This window comes from Manihot esculenta, chromosome 15 (genome assembly GCF_001659605.2).
Source record: "Manihot esculenta cultivar AM560-2 chromosome 15, M.esculenta_v8, whole genome shotgun sequence".
NCBI lineage: Eukaryota > Viridiplantae > Streptophyta > Magnoliopsida > Malpighiales > Euphorbiaceae > Manihot > Manihot esculenta.
The window spans coordinates 15,768,513-15,785,341 of record NC_035175.2 but is presented as its reverse complement, the minus strand read 5'-3'; the positions used below and the strand labels follow the sequence as shown (position 1 = coordinate 15,785,341).

Here is a 16,829-nt window from a genome sequence, read left to right as displayed (position 1 = left end):
TGCAGGTACAGGGTAGATCAGGAAGTCGGCTAGAGTGAAGTTAAGTCATGTATGTTGTAATAGATAGTAGTGGACATGAACATGATGTAATGAGTATTTATGACCATGTAATGTAATGAATGTTTGATGATGTATTGAGGATTATAGTAGTGCTTGACCTAGAAGTGTGTGAATCCCCATTATGTATAGAGTGTTTAATGAGTAATGATGTTAATGACCATGATTATCCAAGCTGATATGTATGATGATGATACCCCATTGGAGTATTTGATGAGGACTCCAGTGTGGGGTTTATGTATGATTTTGTGCATGCACAGGTTTTGCTTGGATAAGAGAAAAGAAAAATTTTTACAGATCATGTATATGTTGTTATGTATGGGATTCCACAGGTTTACAGGAGGTATGTAGGCTTGCTACGGGTCCCGGCGGCCTTAAGCCGATCTGGATCCTAGCGCCGGTAACGGGTCGGATTTCCGGGTCGTTATAGAGTGGTATCAGAGCCCTAGGTTCATATGGTCGGACCTAGAGTGTCGGGCTCATAGATGTTCTAGAAGGTCAAGCACACTAGGAAAATCATGTCCACTAGGATAGGATGTAGAGTCCTGTCTATATGATGATATGATATGCCATGATGATATGCATGTGCATTAATGCTATGATATGTATGCTATGTATGTGATGAGGGTTCATGTGTTTCCACATGAACCATATGATGCTAATGATTGCTTGTACTATGTGCTGTTTTTCAGAAGGTAGAATGAGAGGAACTCGTCGATCTGCACGATTGACTGGAGTGCCACCTCAGGACGAGGGCACTGATGCCCATCCTCCAGCATTGCCTAGGGCAATGTCCAGTAGGTCCAACAGAGACAGAGTAGCTAGAGACCCTAGAAGGTCTTTGGATCTGGGTAGAAGCAGATCAGTAAGGGGAACAGTGCAGGGAGGAATGTCTGAGGATATGGAAGTAGATCAGAGGAGGGATGGCAGTCTCGGTGTGAGCATGCCGGAAGAGGGCATGGGAGAATCAGAAGGAGGCACTCAGGCCTCGAGTTATGTCCAGCCACATCACTACCCACCCTATTCACACCATCCAGGGTATTCGATGGGAGGTACATCGGATTACCCCAGTGTTAGCCCTTATCCTCCACATATGCCATACCCACCTTACTACCCACCATACTCTCAGTACCCCATGTACCCACCTCCACCTCCCTATACCAGTACAGCAAACCTTACCCCAGGGGATGTTGCACCTCCACCACCACCAGAACCTACTGTCCCAGAGACACAAGTACCCAAACCTACCTCATCTGGAGGGAGCAAGGTCAAGATGACCGATTACATGAAGTTGGGTGCTCCTCAGTACAGAGCAGGTGATGACCCATTTGAGTATCTGAGCAGGGTCAAGACTATTACAGATGAGATAGGGGCTGATGACAGTAGAGCCATTCAGATGGCTGGGTTCACACTGGAGTGCAAGAAGGCACGTGGTTGGTTTAAGAACTATGTGAACCCGAGAGCGGACAGTATGTCCTGGGAGGAGTTCGCAAATGAGTTTGCTGGATGGGCTTTCCCTGAGAGCTCTAGAGAGCAGAAGATGATAGAATTCGAGCAGTTGAGGCAGACTGATCAGATGAGTGTGGAGGAGTACACAGACAGGTTCCTGGAGTTGTTGCCATATGCTGGGCAGAATTTGGACACAGATCAAAAGAAGTCAAGTAGATATATTATGAGGCTGCACTCCAGGTATTCCTCTTTGATACAGTCAGCAGAGAGGGAGAGTTTCCATGCCATAGTGGATATGGCTAGGAGAATGGAGGCTAGTGCTATCGTTGAGGGGAAGGTAAAACAGTCAGTGGCACAGTCTTCTGGTTCCAAGACCCCAGGTGGGGAAAGGTTAGACTCTTCTTCTCTGAGTGCAGCAGTTGCAGGCAATAAGAAGTGGGACAGAGGCCACAGAAAATCTAAGAAGAATAAGTTCTGGAACAAGATCAAGTCCGGTCTGGGTTTAGGCAGTGGCTCAAGCTCTGGCGCAGAGGTTACAGCATGCATGAGATGTGGGAGACCACACAAGGGAGTATGTCTGGCAGGGACAAACACATGTTTCAGATGCGGACAGGCGGGTCATTTGGCTCGAGACTGTCCTAGAGCAGCCTTTGCAGCACCGTCTCAGCAGACAGCCTCCGGCAGTGTAGTGCAGCCAGTAGCTCCAGCCGCAACACAGGCCAGTGGCAGAGGCAGAGGGAGAGGGTCAGCCTCTTCATCAGCAGGATACCGAGGTGAAGGTCCATCAGCTCCGGCATGGATCTTCACTATGACTCAGCAGGAGGCCAACACATCTAACACTGTGGTGGCAGGTAATCTCATCATTGGTTGTTCTGATGTGTATGCCTTAATGGACCCGGGTGCATCTCATTCTTTTATTGCTCCGAGAGTCGTGGAGAGGGTAGGATTGATGGTCTCTGGGTTAGAGTGTCCCCTATGGGTCAGTGGACCCAAGTGTGACCCGTTAGTGGCAGAGGCAGTCTGCCAATGTAGTCCAGTTTTCATAGAGGGAAGATGCCTTTCCGCCGACCTTGTGGTTCTAGATTTGACAGATTTTGACGTCATTCTAGGGATGGATTGGTTATCGACCCATGGTGCTACCTTGGACTGTAGAGACAAGGTAGTCAGATTCAGAGATCAGGATGGGTCAGAGGTCGTCTTCAGAGGAGACAAGAGGGGTACACCTAGAGGTCTGATCTCAGCTCTTTAGGCTCGTAGGTTGCTTAGGAGGGGATGTCAGGGGTTTCTAGCTCATGTGAGGGAGTTAGATAGTCATGTCAGAGAGCCCGCCTCAGTGCCTGTGGTGAGTGAGTTCTTAGATGTTTTCCCAGACGAGCTGCCAGGGTTACCACCTACTAGGGAGATAGAGTTCGAGATTGAGTTAATGCCTGGTACCAGACCGATCTCTATCCCTCCCTACAGGATGGCACCAGCTGAATTGAAAGAACTGAAGGAACAGTTGCAAGAGCTGGTAGATAAGGGTTTCATCCGACCGAGTACTTCACCTTGGGGTGCTCCGGTTTTGTTTGTGAGGAAGAAGGATGGATCCCTCAGACTTTGTATCGACTACAGACAGTTGAACAAGGTCACTACCAAGAACAAGTACCCTTTGCCGAGGATCGACGATCTATTCGACCAGCTAGCAGGAGCAGGTTGTTTCTCCAAAATAGATCTGAGATCAGGGTACCATCAGTTGAGGATAAGGAATGAAGATGTACCGAAGACAGCTTTCAAGACCAGGTATGGGCACTATGAGTTCCTTGTGATGCCGTTTGGGTTGACCAACGCCCCTGCAGCATTCATGGACCTCATGAACAGAGTATTCAGCCAGTATCTGGATCACTTCGTTATTGTCTTCATAGATGATATCTTAGTGTATTCCAGAAATGCAGAGGAGCATGCCCATCACCTGAGGACAGTTTTGCAGACCTTGAGAGAGCATGGCTTGTATGCCAAGTTCTCCAAGTGTGAGTTTTGGCTTAGGAGCATTTCATTCTTGGGGCACATTGTGTCAGAACAGGGTATTGAAGTAGACCCCAAGAAGGTAGAGGCTGTAGCTAACTGGCCTAGACCCACCACAGTGACCGAGATCAAGAGTTTTCTGGGTTTAGCAGGTTACTACAGGAGGTTCGTTCAGGACTTCTCAAAGATTGCTGCTCCTATGACCAAATTGACAAAGAAGAATCAGAAGTTCATATGGACCGATCAGTGTGAGGAAAGCTTTGAGGAGCTTAAGAGGAGGTTGACTTCAGCACCGGTGTTAGCTCTGCCAAAAAGTGATGACGACTTCTCAGTATATTGTGATGCGTCCCGTGTGGGACTGGGTTGTGTGCTAATGCAGAATGAGAGGGTGATCGCTTATGCTTCTAGGCAGCTGAAGAAGCATGAGCTGAATTACCCCACACATGACCTAGAGATGGCAGCAGTGATCTTTGCACTCAAGATGTGGAGGCATTACCTTTATGGGGTAAAGTGTGAGATCTTCACAGATCATAAGAGCCTGCAGTACATCTTGAGTCAGAGAGATCTGAATTTAAGGCAGAGGAGATGGGTAGAGCTGTTGAGTGACTATGATTGTAAGATTCAGTACCATCCGGGTAAGGCGAATGTTGTGGCAGACGCCCTAAGCCGGAAATCACTCGGCAGTCTATCCCACATTTCAGCAGAGAGGAGGCCGGTGGTGAAGGAGTTCCACAGACTTATGAGTGAGGGATTACAGTTGGAGTTGTCTGGCACAGGTGCCTTAGTGGCTCAGATGAGAGTGACACCCGTGTTTCTAGAGCAGGTAGCTCAGAAACAGCATGAGGACCCAGAGTTAGTGAAGATTGCCAGGACTGTTCAGTCAGGCAAGGACAGTGAGTTCAGGTTTGATGATAAGGGGATCCTCCGCTACGGGAACAGATTATGTGTGCCAGATGACATTGGTCTGAAGGGAGATATTATGGGGGAAGCCCATAATACCAGGTATAGTGTTCACCCTGGAGCCACCAAGATGTATCAGGATCTGAAGAGAGTGTATTGGTGGCCAGCTATGAAGAAGGACGTGGCACTGTTCGTGTCAGCCTGCGATGTGTGTCAGAGGGTGAAACTAGAGCATCAGAAGCCGGCTGGAATGTTGAATCCACTACCGATTCCAGAGTGGAAATGGGAGAATATCGCCATGGACTTTGTAGTGGGACTACCGGCGACATCCAACAGATTGGACTCCATATGGGTAATTGTGGACAGACTCACCAAATCTGCTCACTTCATCCCTGTCAGGAGTGGCTATTCTGTGGATAAGTTGGCACAGGTGTATATGGATGAGATTGTCAGGCTGCATGGGGTTCCTGTTTCGATAGTGTCTGATAGAGGGCCCCAGTTCACCTCCAGGTTTTGGCGGAGTCTGCAGAACGCTATGGGTACCAGATTAGACTTCAGTACTGCCTTCTACCCACAGACAGACGGACAGTCAGAGAGGACCATCCAGACAATAGAGGATATGCTCAGAATGTGTGTGCTAGATTTTGGCGGTTCTTGGAGGCAGCATCTACCTTTGGTGGAGTTTGCCTACAATAACAGCTATCATGCTAGCATAGGGATGGCTCCATATGAAGCTTTGTATGGGAGGAAGTGCAGATCACCTATCTGCTGGGAGGAAGTAGGAGAGAGGACTCTTGCGGGTCCGGAGTTAGTAGAGCTTACCAGCAGGGTGGTACCCATAATCAGAGAGAGGATCAAGACTGCTGCTAGTCGGCAGAAGAGTTATGCAGATATCCGCAGAAGACAGCTAGAGTTTCAGGAGGGGGATTTGGTTTTGCTAAAGGTGTCTCCTATGAAAGGAGTGGTTCGGTTCGGGAAGAAGGGTAAGTTAGCTCCACGGTACATCGGTCCTTTCGAGGTGCTTCAGAGGGTCGGTAATGTGTCGTACAAGCTAGACTTGCCTGCTTCGATGGAGAGAATCCATCCGGTTTTCCATGTTTCTCTGTTACGGAAGTTCGTGTCGGATCCTGGAAAGGTTCTTAGTGAGCCTGATATGGAGATCCATGAGGATCTCACCTATGTAGAGCAGCCAGTGCGGATCCTAGACACTCAGATCAGAAAGCTAAGGAACAAGGAAATCCCAATGGTGAAAGTTCTTTGGAACCACCACAACTTGGAAGAATGCACCTGGGAGACACGGGAGTCCATGCTCCAGCAATACCCCCATCTGTTTTGAGGTGAGTGTTAGTTGTTTTGAGTGTCTGTATGTATGCTATGCTGTATGTTATGTTGATGCCATGTTTTATGTGTTAGTTGAGGAACATTCAGGGACGAATGTTCTTAAGGGGGGGAGAATGTAATACCCGGCTAGACTCCGGTATCGGAATCCCTACCGTCCGGTGGGACCTCGGATGTCGGAAACCTCTAGAAGGGTAAAACTATGATTTTATGAAATGTTTTCATGTATTTCATGTTTTTAAGTAAGAAATTTATTGAGTTTTTGCATGAAAAAGTCTTTGGAGGAAAACCCAGGTTCGGCCGCCGAAAGTCAAGTTCGGCCGCCGAACATGCATGCGTTTTGGAGGCACGTTAGGCCCCCGAAAGCATGAGTGAGGGAAGTCCAGGTTCGGCCGCCGAACCTCATGTTCGGCCGCCGAACATGGCATGCATGCGGAGGCACATTCGGCCCCCGAACGTGGTCTGGCCAGCCACTATAAAAGGGTCCCTTAGCCGAAAACGGGCGAGCTTTTCCCCATTTTCGGCCAAGGTGAGCTTTCCGCCGCCCCTCACCCATTTTTGATGTTCTTCCTCTAAATCTTTCAAGATTTTCACTTATTTTCCCTTGGTTTTGAAGATCTAAGCTTTTGAAACAAGTTTTGGAGCTTGGAAGTCTTGGAGCTAAATCCCTCCATTTTTCCGAGCTAGGGTCGTTCTTCCTCTCAATCTTCAAGAGGTAAGCTTCGATCTATGCTTCTTTTATGTTTTATGAAAGTTTTATGCAAGTTGATGGGGTAGAATGCATGTTTAGGCTTGTTGTTGAGTTTGTGGGTTTTTATGCTTTGATGAGCAATGTATGTTGGTAATGTGTTGTTTGAAGTGTTGTAGTTGGGGTATATTATAGTTTGAGACCCCTAGGTGTGATGTATGATGTGTATGCATGTGTAGAAACAAGTTTATGCATGTTTTGAGGCGTTTTGGAGGCTGTGGACACAAGGGAGCCAAGTTTCTGCCCTTCGGCAGAAACTCAGGTTCGGCCGCCGAAGTGACTTTCGGCCGCCGAACCCCCTTGTGGAGGCAGTTTCGGCTGCCGAAGCCTGCCCCCGAAACTTAAGTTTCGTCTCTGTCTGGGAGGTTCGGCCGCCGAAAGTGCCGCCGAACCTGCATGACTTTCGGCTGCAGAGGGACTTTCGGCCGCCGAACCTGCCGCCGAAAGTGCCCTGTCCAGCCATTCCTTGCATGTTTTCATGTGATGTTTTCAGGATGTTTTAGGGGGTTTTTGGGGAGTATTTTAGAGTCATGTTCATGCATGTTTGGTCCCTCATTTGAGTCCACCTGTGTAGGTTCGGACCCGAGGAACCGAGACCCCCAGCAGTGAGCCAGCTGCTACAGAGTCTCTTCAGAGCTAGCCAGAGGTGAGTGGAATAAACTTTAAGATTTAAAGCAAATTAATGAAATGTTTTAGCATGATTCACGCATCATGAATGCCATGAGATATATTAGGTTGTTTGCATTAGAATTCACGAATATGTTGCATTGCACACTTTGTTGTTGATGTGGATGAATGTTGAATGATCCATTAGCCCTTGGATGTCATGATAGCCTATGTGAGTCCAGGTGTGCCTGCTACGGCTCTACGCCCCTGGCACTATGACAGATTATGGAAGTCCGGGTGTGCCTGCTACGGCTCTACGCCCCCGGCATGTATAAGTAAGAAAGATAGGGGCTAATTGGTGACAAGTTCATCCTTGTTGTGAAATGTTTGTGTTATGGCGCATACATGAAAGCATGATTTAAATTGATGTTTTATTATTCTGCTCACTGGGCTCTAGTAGCTCACCCCACTCCCTTTATCCCCAGAGTTGCAGGTACAGGGTAGATCAGGAAGTCGGCTAGAGTGAAGTTAAGTCATGTATGTTGTAATAGATAGTAGTGGACATGAACATGATGTAATGAGTATTTATGACCATGTAATGTAATGAATGTTTGATGATGTATTGAGGATTATAGTAGTGCTTGACCTAGAAGTGTGTGAATCCCCATTATGTATAGAGTGTTTAATGAGTAATGATGTTAATGACCATGATTATCCAAGCTGATATGTATGATGATGATACCCCATTGGAGTATTTGATGAGGACTCCAGTGTGGGGTTTATGTATGATTTTGTGCATGCACAGGTTTTGCTTGGATAAGAGAAAAGAAAAATTTTTACAGATCATGTATATGTTGTTATGTATGGGATTCCACAGGTTTACAGGAGGTATGTAGGCTTGCTACGGGTCCCGGCGGCCTTAAGCCGATCTGAATCCCAGCGCCGGTAACGGGTCGGATTTCCGGGTCGTTACAATATCCAACACTAGGTGTGCTATGAAGGTTGACCTAAGGAAAGAATTTATCTTGTGTACGTAGAGTTCAATGAATTAATGATTTAATTTACCAAAAGCAATGGTAAAGGAGAATGACAAAAGATACATGAATTTCTTGTGAAAGGAGTCTATTAAAAGCAAAAGGAGAGGAGTTGTGGCTTAGGAAAAGGTTTTAAGGCTTAAGACTGAAGGAGGTTTGTGCCTTAAGGACATAGTTTCTTAGAATAAAGTTATTATGGGTGCAAATATGGAATTTTGTCAATTTCAAATCTTCATTGTGGGTTGTCTAAGTTGCTAGAAACAAGCTCAAGTAATTGATTTTCTAGGGTATTACTAAACCTTTGGATGTTAGCTAAGCATAGAGGCATTTGGTAACAACTAAGGGATATTTTTACACAGTTCTTCACTTACAAATTGGGAAGAGGTGATATGTCTTTTTAGTATGATCCTTAGTTGGAGGCCATGGTTGTTATTGACAAATATCCCTCCTTGAGCATCACTAATGCAAGCATCCCCAAGCATGCAAAAGTCAAGCATTATTGGAGGAATGGGGCTTGCCTATTTGACCCTATGAACAATTTTGTAGAATCTACATAGGAGGAGATTAGCGGGTTATTTGGATGGGTAGAAAGGGGAGGGGAAAGAAAATATCAAAGATGAAAATAAAATCGGATTTCCACTTTCCCTTGTTTGGATATGCAAGGAAACTAAGTGGAGTCTAGTTATTTTCCCTCCATTTTGGAGTGAAAACATGAGTATCGAGAAAAAAAGTGTACAGCTGACTATAAAATTACTAATAAGCCTTTATTGTCTATTTTCCAACTATTTGTTAATTCGGAATTTTTTTTTCAAAGGTTGTCTTTATAAGGTAAATCATTTTTGTGTCCAACTTTATGATTGGATTCCACATCTTATAATGGTCAATATAATCTATATTTTTTTATAAAATAGATTGATGTAAAAATTAAAAGAATTTTATTTATTAAAAATATTTTTTTATTTAGCCCTTATAGAAAATATAAATTGATTATTTTAGTGAAATTTATTATTATTTAATAGATTTATTTCTGTTACAACCTATAGATTTGTAGTCGCATAACAAAAACATAATTTAAACAAAAAGATATATTGGTATTTTCACTTACTTTTTTTTCCATCCCTCATTTCCAAATAATGGAAAATAAGTTTATTTTCCTTCCATTATTTTTTATTTTCTACTCATCCAAATATACATAGGGAAAATAAAAGAGGTAAAATAAAAATTATTTTCCCTCTCTTATTTTCCTTCCTTTCCACAATTTTATCCAAATATAACATAAAAGGTACAGAACAGTGGAGAACCAAGAGGAGTATGTAGTTTTTAGACATGCTTTTATTGCTTGGATAACTCTAATGAATAGACTTATTGTGAAAGCTAGACTAGTAAAATGGAGATTGGTCGATAATATTATCTATAATTTCTGACATTGCTAGGAGGAGATTGTGTAGTATTTGTCCTTTAGTTGTTCTTTTTCCAATGGGTCATGGAGCTCAATTTTTTGAAATGTGCCATTCACAAGCAGCGAATAAGATAAAGAAGAAATGTAAATGGGTTTTTAAGAAAACCTACACAGAAGAGCTTGTTAGCAGCCACCAAGAGATGATGTTATCTTCCAACGAGGGGGAGGCGGATGTTAATAGATTGGTGCAAAGACATAGCTTTTGTGTCAAGTTGAGGTTGATGGGTGCCTATATTTCAAACCGGTTAGCTATTGCAGAGTGGTCTAGAAAGACCTAAACTTGGGTTCGGTTTACTATTTATTGGTTGTAGTTAGCTTTTAAAGGTGCAAGAAATATATCCCTGAGTGTGTAGCATTCCCTATGAGGAATTTGCCTTGTACATTTTTTTTGTTGACTTTGCAATAATTCAAATATTTACAGACAAAAACAAAGTATAAACAACATAGTACTTATGCTCACAACATAGTATTTAGTGCTCCCTTCTTTAATCATTGTCTCTACTCTCTTTCAAGATGTTATTTGTTAATTTGTTTCAGCCACTCTTTATATGTATCTTTGATAGTTTTACTTTAATTTATATAATTTTTTGCACAAATTTGACATATATTTTATAGTTATGAAATATTTTAAATTTTAAAGATCTTGTAATTTATAAATTAATTGATGTGGTTTTTGCATATATAGAGATGATGGATAAATATGAATAATATACAAGGATGATGGATATATATGAATAATATACCGGGATAATCTCTTATTTAGTAATATAATCACTAACAAATTACCAACAGATTTTCTATTGATATTGCTAACAGAAGAGTTCGATAACTATAGAAAATAAAATAATTTTTATGTCATCCATTAGTAAAAAATTAAATTCATTGTGAAAAATATTTTCATTCACTTATGGATCTTGGACCTATTAGGAACTATAATGAATCTTTCCATTGTTCCGTTATAATTTGTAATGAATTTTTGAGTGGTTGGTGCTGAATTTATCGATAAAGATTTCTACAACGGATTTAGTCCATCATAAATCCGTTAATGAAGTCATTTACTAATGAATTTTTAATATTCAATAATAGATTCTTCTCATATTAAATAACAATTTTTTTATAGTGAAATTTTATATTTTTCTATAATTATATATGTTTAAAATATTTTTCTATACTAATTAAAAGAAATCAAACTGAATAATTAAATTAAATTGATTTATTTCTTCAATTAAAATTAATTTGTGCATACTCCTAAATAATTATTAACGTATTCAAACAAATATAAATATGATTATAATTTTAAAAAATATAAACTAGAAAAACAAGAAAATAGAAAGAAGAAAAAATTTACCAATTAATTAGTCTTTTATATATATATAATCATGGAGACAAAGAGATTTACCAATTGTATTGTATAAAATGGCTGACTTATACTCAAGAATTGTAGGCCCACTAGAGGAATAATAATTATAGCCATCTACTTATAGATTAGTATATAGGAATTTTACAATACTCCATAATAGATTTAAAATAATAATTGTAATTTGTTATAATATGTACTTAAATTGCATTCATAGCAATAATAACATTTTAAATATTGTTAGATCTGTTTTCATTGCCTTAACATAAAGTAATAATTTAATTATATTTTCCTAACCAATAAAAATGACTATCAAAATTATAATCTTATTAAGCATATAATAAGTCATTTATTAAAAATATATTATTTTACATAATAAAAATTAAATTTTATCTGTAATAATTTTAAATTACTATTAAATTGATGTCTTAAAAATGTTAAGATAATAATTTTATATTCACTGTGAAATCATTATAATCTAACTTTAAAATGTAATATTATTATAAAAATATAATATCCTTAATTTATTGAATTTATAAACATGCAAGTCTGCACTAATTAAATAATAATACATTTAAATTAGTAAATGAACTTACAAATATTTTGAATTTGATTTATTAAAAGAAAGCCAGACAAAATTATAATTTTATCGATTAACTCACGTGTGTTTTAACTTATTAACAGTCATAAAAATTGTCAAAATTTGGATTTAGCAATCAAACAAACTAAGATGTGATAGCATGATTCCAAAACTTAAAGTATACGATTTTTAATATTGTAAAATCAGTTTTTGCCGTTTAATGGGACTATTCAACACGTATTCAAATTAGTCATTCCAATGGTCTCTGATTGTCCAAATTATAAAGTTAAATAATCCACTCAAATTTTTACTTAAAAAAATAAATAATGTAAAATTTATTTTTCTAATAAAAATAACTCCCATTCTAACTCCAAATCTTTTATATACTAAAATAATAATTATTATTATAATAATAAGTCAACTATTTAGTGAGATCATTAAGTCGGATGTATATATATTTCTTTTGATTTTAATTTTTCTAAAGCGATGCTAAAATTGAAAAGAGTTTTTGATTTAAATTTACATTTGTCTTTTTTTATTGTGGTAGATTTGATATGTTAGTTGCATATTATTACCGATATATTTTATGATTTTTAGAATTAATTTTTTAATAATTGTATCAAGCTTTTAATGAGCGGTGGCTTTATCTCAAGGACACTCGTGACCCATCCATGTTGATCCAGCTCCTCACAAGTTTTACCTATCATCTTATGTATCCGTTGCTCCATGATTAACTTTAAAACTTTGTATTTTTAGCTTTTGTCTTACCATGTGTGTTTTAGCTTCATGTGTGTTTTAGCTTCATGATCGTTTAGAAATTTAGACATACGCACCTTAGTTGCTCCTTCTCCGTAGAAGAAGTTTTTTTTCTCTTAGCCTTGCTTTTAAATTGGCTTATGGAGAATGGAGTTTTTCTATCAATAGTGTTTCTGTTCATTCTCCTTATGATGTCAAAAGATCACGTCCGATCTGATTGCCTAACGTCTATTCATTTTCATTAACAAAATTGTATTTTCTATAAACTAAAAGTTTTTTAAATAAAAATAAAATATATCTAACAGTTAAGGACTTCATTTAGCAATAATTTTAAACACAATGTTTAATGTAGAAGTAGAAAGTGTATATTATAAAAAATTATTTCTTATAACATTTGACTAATCACTATCGAAATAATTATAAATTATTAAAATAACTAACTAAAAATTATTATGATATTTATATTTATATCAACCGGATAAATTGATCTATTGATAAACTCTCATAAAAATTCTTTTTCTAATTTATAGATATTAATTAAAATTTGTATGAATCATTGTAATAGCTTACCAGAAAATTGCATAAATTGAATTATGAAATGAATTAAGGTTAATAAAGTCTCTTTGAAATTATATTTATGTTATATTCAGGTAAGCAAGTGGATGTTTCAGGTAATTTATTAGTATAATTTTAGCTTTTTAATTAATATAATAATATTGATTCATATATAAAGTATTTTAACTTCTCTAACCAAAAAATTATTTTAAGGTTTTGACTGTTTAATTGTATATCTGTAAATTTTCTTTTACATATATGATTTAGTAAAAATTTTTAATTCATATTTTAAATTGATTTTTGACAAAAAGGCCAGCCACCCGTTTCTGGTTCCATGGTGTAGTGGTTAGCACTCTGGACTTTGAATCCAGCGACCTGGGTTCGACTCCCGGTGGGACCTCTTTTTGTTGGTTATAATTATAATAAGTGACATTATTTAATTTTTTTTTTTCCTTTAAAATCTATGAAGTAAATCAACCACTAAGTTAAATCAACTAAATTAATTAATAATTATTATTTTAACCTCATATTTCTATTTTATTTGTTTGAAAATGTACACTTAATAATAAAATCCCTTTTCTAGTTTTTTTTTATTAATTTCAATTTATTCTTATTAAGAGCTAACTATTTAATTTTTATAATTTAAGATATTTCAGTTACCATTGTCATATTATTTTTAAAGTATTAATTTATGGCATATATATGAAAAATTATTGTGAATGAAATAAAATAATCTTATTTTTATATGAATTAATTTTTTGGTTTTTCAACATTACAAGAAATAAATAGTAGATTTATAAAAATGGAAAGCCTAAAGGCTCTTCCATTATCATTGTGGTTTTCATATTTTTATTTTTAAAAGTATTAAAAAAAACATAATTGTGTTGAATAAAATACTAGAACAGAATTGAGAGTCTTGATGCAGATATTTGCGAGGAGCTTGAGAATTATATAGGATGTATTTTACTTGGACAAATGATAACGGTTGTTGAAACCATCATAAATAAACGTATTAATAATCAACAATTAAAACTGGAGATGCAGATAATAGTAATAAAATCGAATCCACATGGATTTAATATTAAAGATTTTTCTAATAATGAATTGGGTAAATTAACAATAAAAGTAAAATAAAGGGATTATTTTTTTATTATAATGAACTAAAATTAAAACTAAATAGTAAAAAAGAGCAATAATTAAAAGATGAATAAATCAATAATAACAAGACTATAGTTGAAGTATAGATCTATTTCAAAAAAAAAAGTTGAAGTATAGATTCATTTCACTTTGGAATTGATCATTGATATTTTAATTTTTCTATTTATTCTAATAAATTAGTTTAGATTGTGAGAGACGCACCACACAATCAAATTCCTTCTTAAGTTTAGTTTGATTAGAAAATATTCGCTAATCAAATATTAGTTAACAAATTATCAAAAAACATTATTGGAGTTCTTCACTTTTCAACTGTTAACTGTTTTAAAAATTAGAGAAACTTAATTCTAATCTTGTCAACCATGTGGTTAGGTTAGATCATGTAACCAATTGTCACTTGTGTTCAAATAATCTAAGCAACTACAGATTTAAATCATTCAAACCAACAATATATTGCTTATACAATTAAAAGTAATGGGCCCTTATTGATTCCAATAGCAAAGCAATAATAAATATGAAGAACAAGTTGCATAAATATTGAAAAATAGAAATTTAACAATGGTGTTTCAGATCTCTCAATTCATAATAAAACTGAAACTTCCCCCTATTCAACTAGAGAAAAAAGTTTTTAGCGTAGAAGTTGGCAATATTTAGCGTAGAGGTTGAAAGTGCATATTATGAAAAATTATTTTTTATAACTTAATCATTATCAAAATAATTACCGACTATTTAATATTACTAAATCAATTAATATCACTGAACAAGCACATGATATGTACATCTTTATCGAGCGGATAAATTACATATTAAAATCTATTGATACACTCGTAAATTTTTTTTTTAATTTATAGATAATAATTAAAATTTGTATGAATAATTGTATATAGCTTAGTAGAAAATTGCATAAATTGAGTTATGAAATGAATTAAGATTAATAAAGTCTCTTTGAAGTGATATTTAGGTTATATTCTGATAAGCAAGTGGATGCTTCACTTAATTATTAGCATAATTTTAGCTTTTTAATTAATATAATAATATTGATTTATATATAAAGTATTTTAACTTCTGTTACAAAAAGATTATTTTAAGGTTTTGACTGTTAATTGTAGATCTGTAATTTTTTTTTTTACATATATGATTTAGTAATTTATATTTTATTTGATTTTTGAACAAAAAGGCAAGCCACCCGTTTCTGGTTCCATGGTGTAGTGGTTAGCACTCTGGACTTTGAATCCAGCGACCTGGGTTCGACTCCCGGTGGGACCTGTTTTTTTTTATTAATGAGAAATGAAATTGTTTCCTTTTAATAAAACCTATGAAGTAAATCAACTAAATTAGTTTAATGATTATTATTTTAACCTCATATTTCTATTTTATTTGTTTGAAAATGTACAAAATCCTTTTTCTAAATTTTTCAAATTAATTACAATTTAATTCTTATAGTTTAATGACATATACAATAGTTTTTTTATTTTTAAAAGCTAATTATTTAATCGTTATAATTTTAAAATACCTAAATCACCAGTATCATATTATCTTTAAAGTACTAATTTACAGTATATATTTAAATTAAAAATGCTAAATTGTTATAATGTAAAAGACTAAATATTGAATAAAATAAAATAATCTTATTGTACAAGGATCAATTTGTTGATTTTTCAACATTACAAGAAGTAAATAGTTGGTTTCTGAAATGTGAAGCCTAAAAGGCTCTTCCATTATCATTATGGGTTTTTATATTTTTATTTTTAAAAGTAAAAAAAAAAAATGTGTTTGGTAAAATATTAGAAGAAAAATGCTACTTGTGAAGAGTTTGAGGATTGTATAGGATATTTTTTACTTGTACAAATAATCAAGAAAAACATGCTAAAATTTTGAGAAAGTTGGACAAATGTTTTATAAATACGGCGTGGTTGAATAAATTTTGTTTATCAAAATATGAAGTATTGCCTCCTAGCTTATTTGACCATTCACTTCTAATGGTCACTATTAACGGTGATAGGATGGTAAGGAATATCCATTCAGGTTTCTAATATATGGGTATGTGAGAAAAAGTTATTGTAATGCTTAAGTAAAAATCAATGTATATCATTGATCGTAGAAGAAAACTTATATGTACAATCTAAACTTTAGGCAAGAAACAACAGAAACATAATAAACTAAAAAATTAGTATTCTCTACAACATTCCAGAAGCATATGGGGAAAATTACATCTTTTAAATAAAATGCATCATTTTCAACTTCCTTCTGCAAAGTCATTTTCTTTCCTTTGATTTTTGTGTTTTTCAACTTCCTTCTACAGTGTCATTTAGATGGATCTCGTATTTATCTCTTCAGCCCTCCCTCCACCCACGCAAGATGTAGATGCCCTAATTTTGTGTAATCCCATCTTAGACAGAAGGTTTTGGAATTGCATTATGCCGAGGGGCTTTGTGAACAAATCGGCTATTTGTTAGCAGGATGGCACGTGCACTGTTGAAATAAAGCCTCTAGAGAGTTGGTCTCAAATAAGATGACAGTCGATGTCCAAATTCTTCGTTTTTCATGAAAGACGGGGTTGGTAGTTATATATTGAGCCACTTGGTTATCACAGTGTAAGGGAATGGGGAGCTCCAGCTGCACATGAAACTCTTTTAACAAATAAGTAATCCATTGTAGTTCACACATTGTAACTGCCATGCTGCAGTAATTTGCTTCTGCTGAGGATCTACTAATAGTTTTTTGTGTTTTTATTTTCCAGGATATCAATGATGGGTCAAGGAATATACAGTAAGCTGTGAGGGATTTTTTGGTCATTGGATAAGATGCATAGTCTGCATCAAAGAAACTCATAT

At 36.4% G+C, this 16,829-nt stretch overlaps 2 non-coding genes across 2 annotated transcripts; both read left to right on the top strand.

The window, feature by feature from the left end:
- Positions 1 to 13,168: 13,168 nt before the first annotated feature.
- TRNAQ-UUG lies at positions 13,169 to 13,240 on the top strand. The gene has a single exon. It is a non-coding gene; the product is annotated as a tRNA-Gln (tRNA).
- A 1,949-nt stretch (positions 13,241 to 15,189) lies between these two features.
- Positions 15,190 to 15,261, top strand: TRNAQ-UUG. The gene has a single exon. It is a non-coding gene; the product is annotated as a tRNA-Gln (tRNA).
- The last annotated feature ends 1,568 nt before the right edge of the window (positions 15,262 to 16,829 follow it).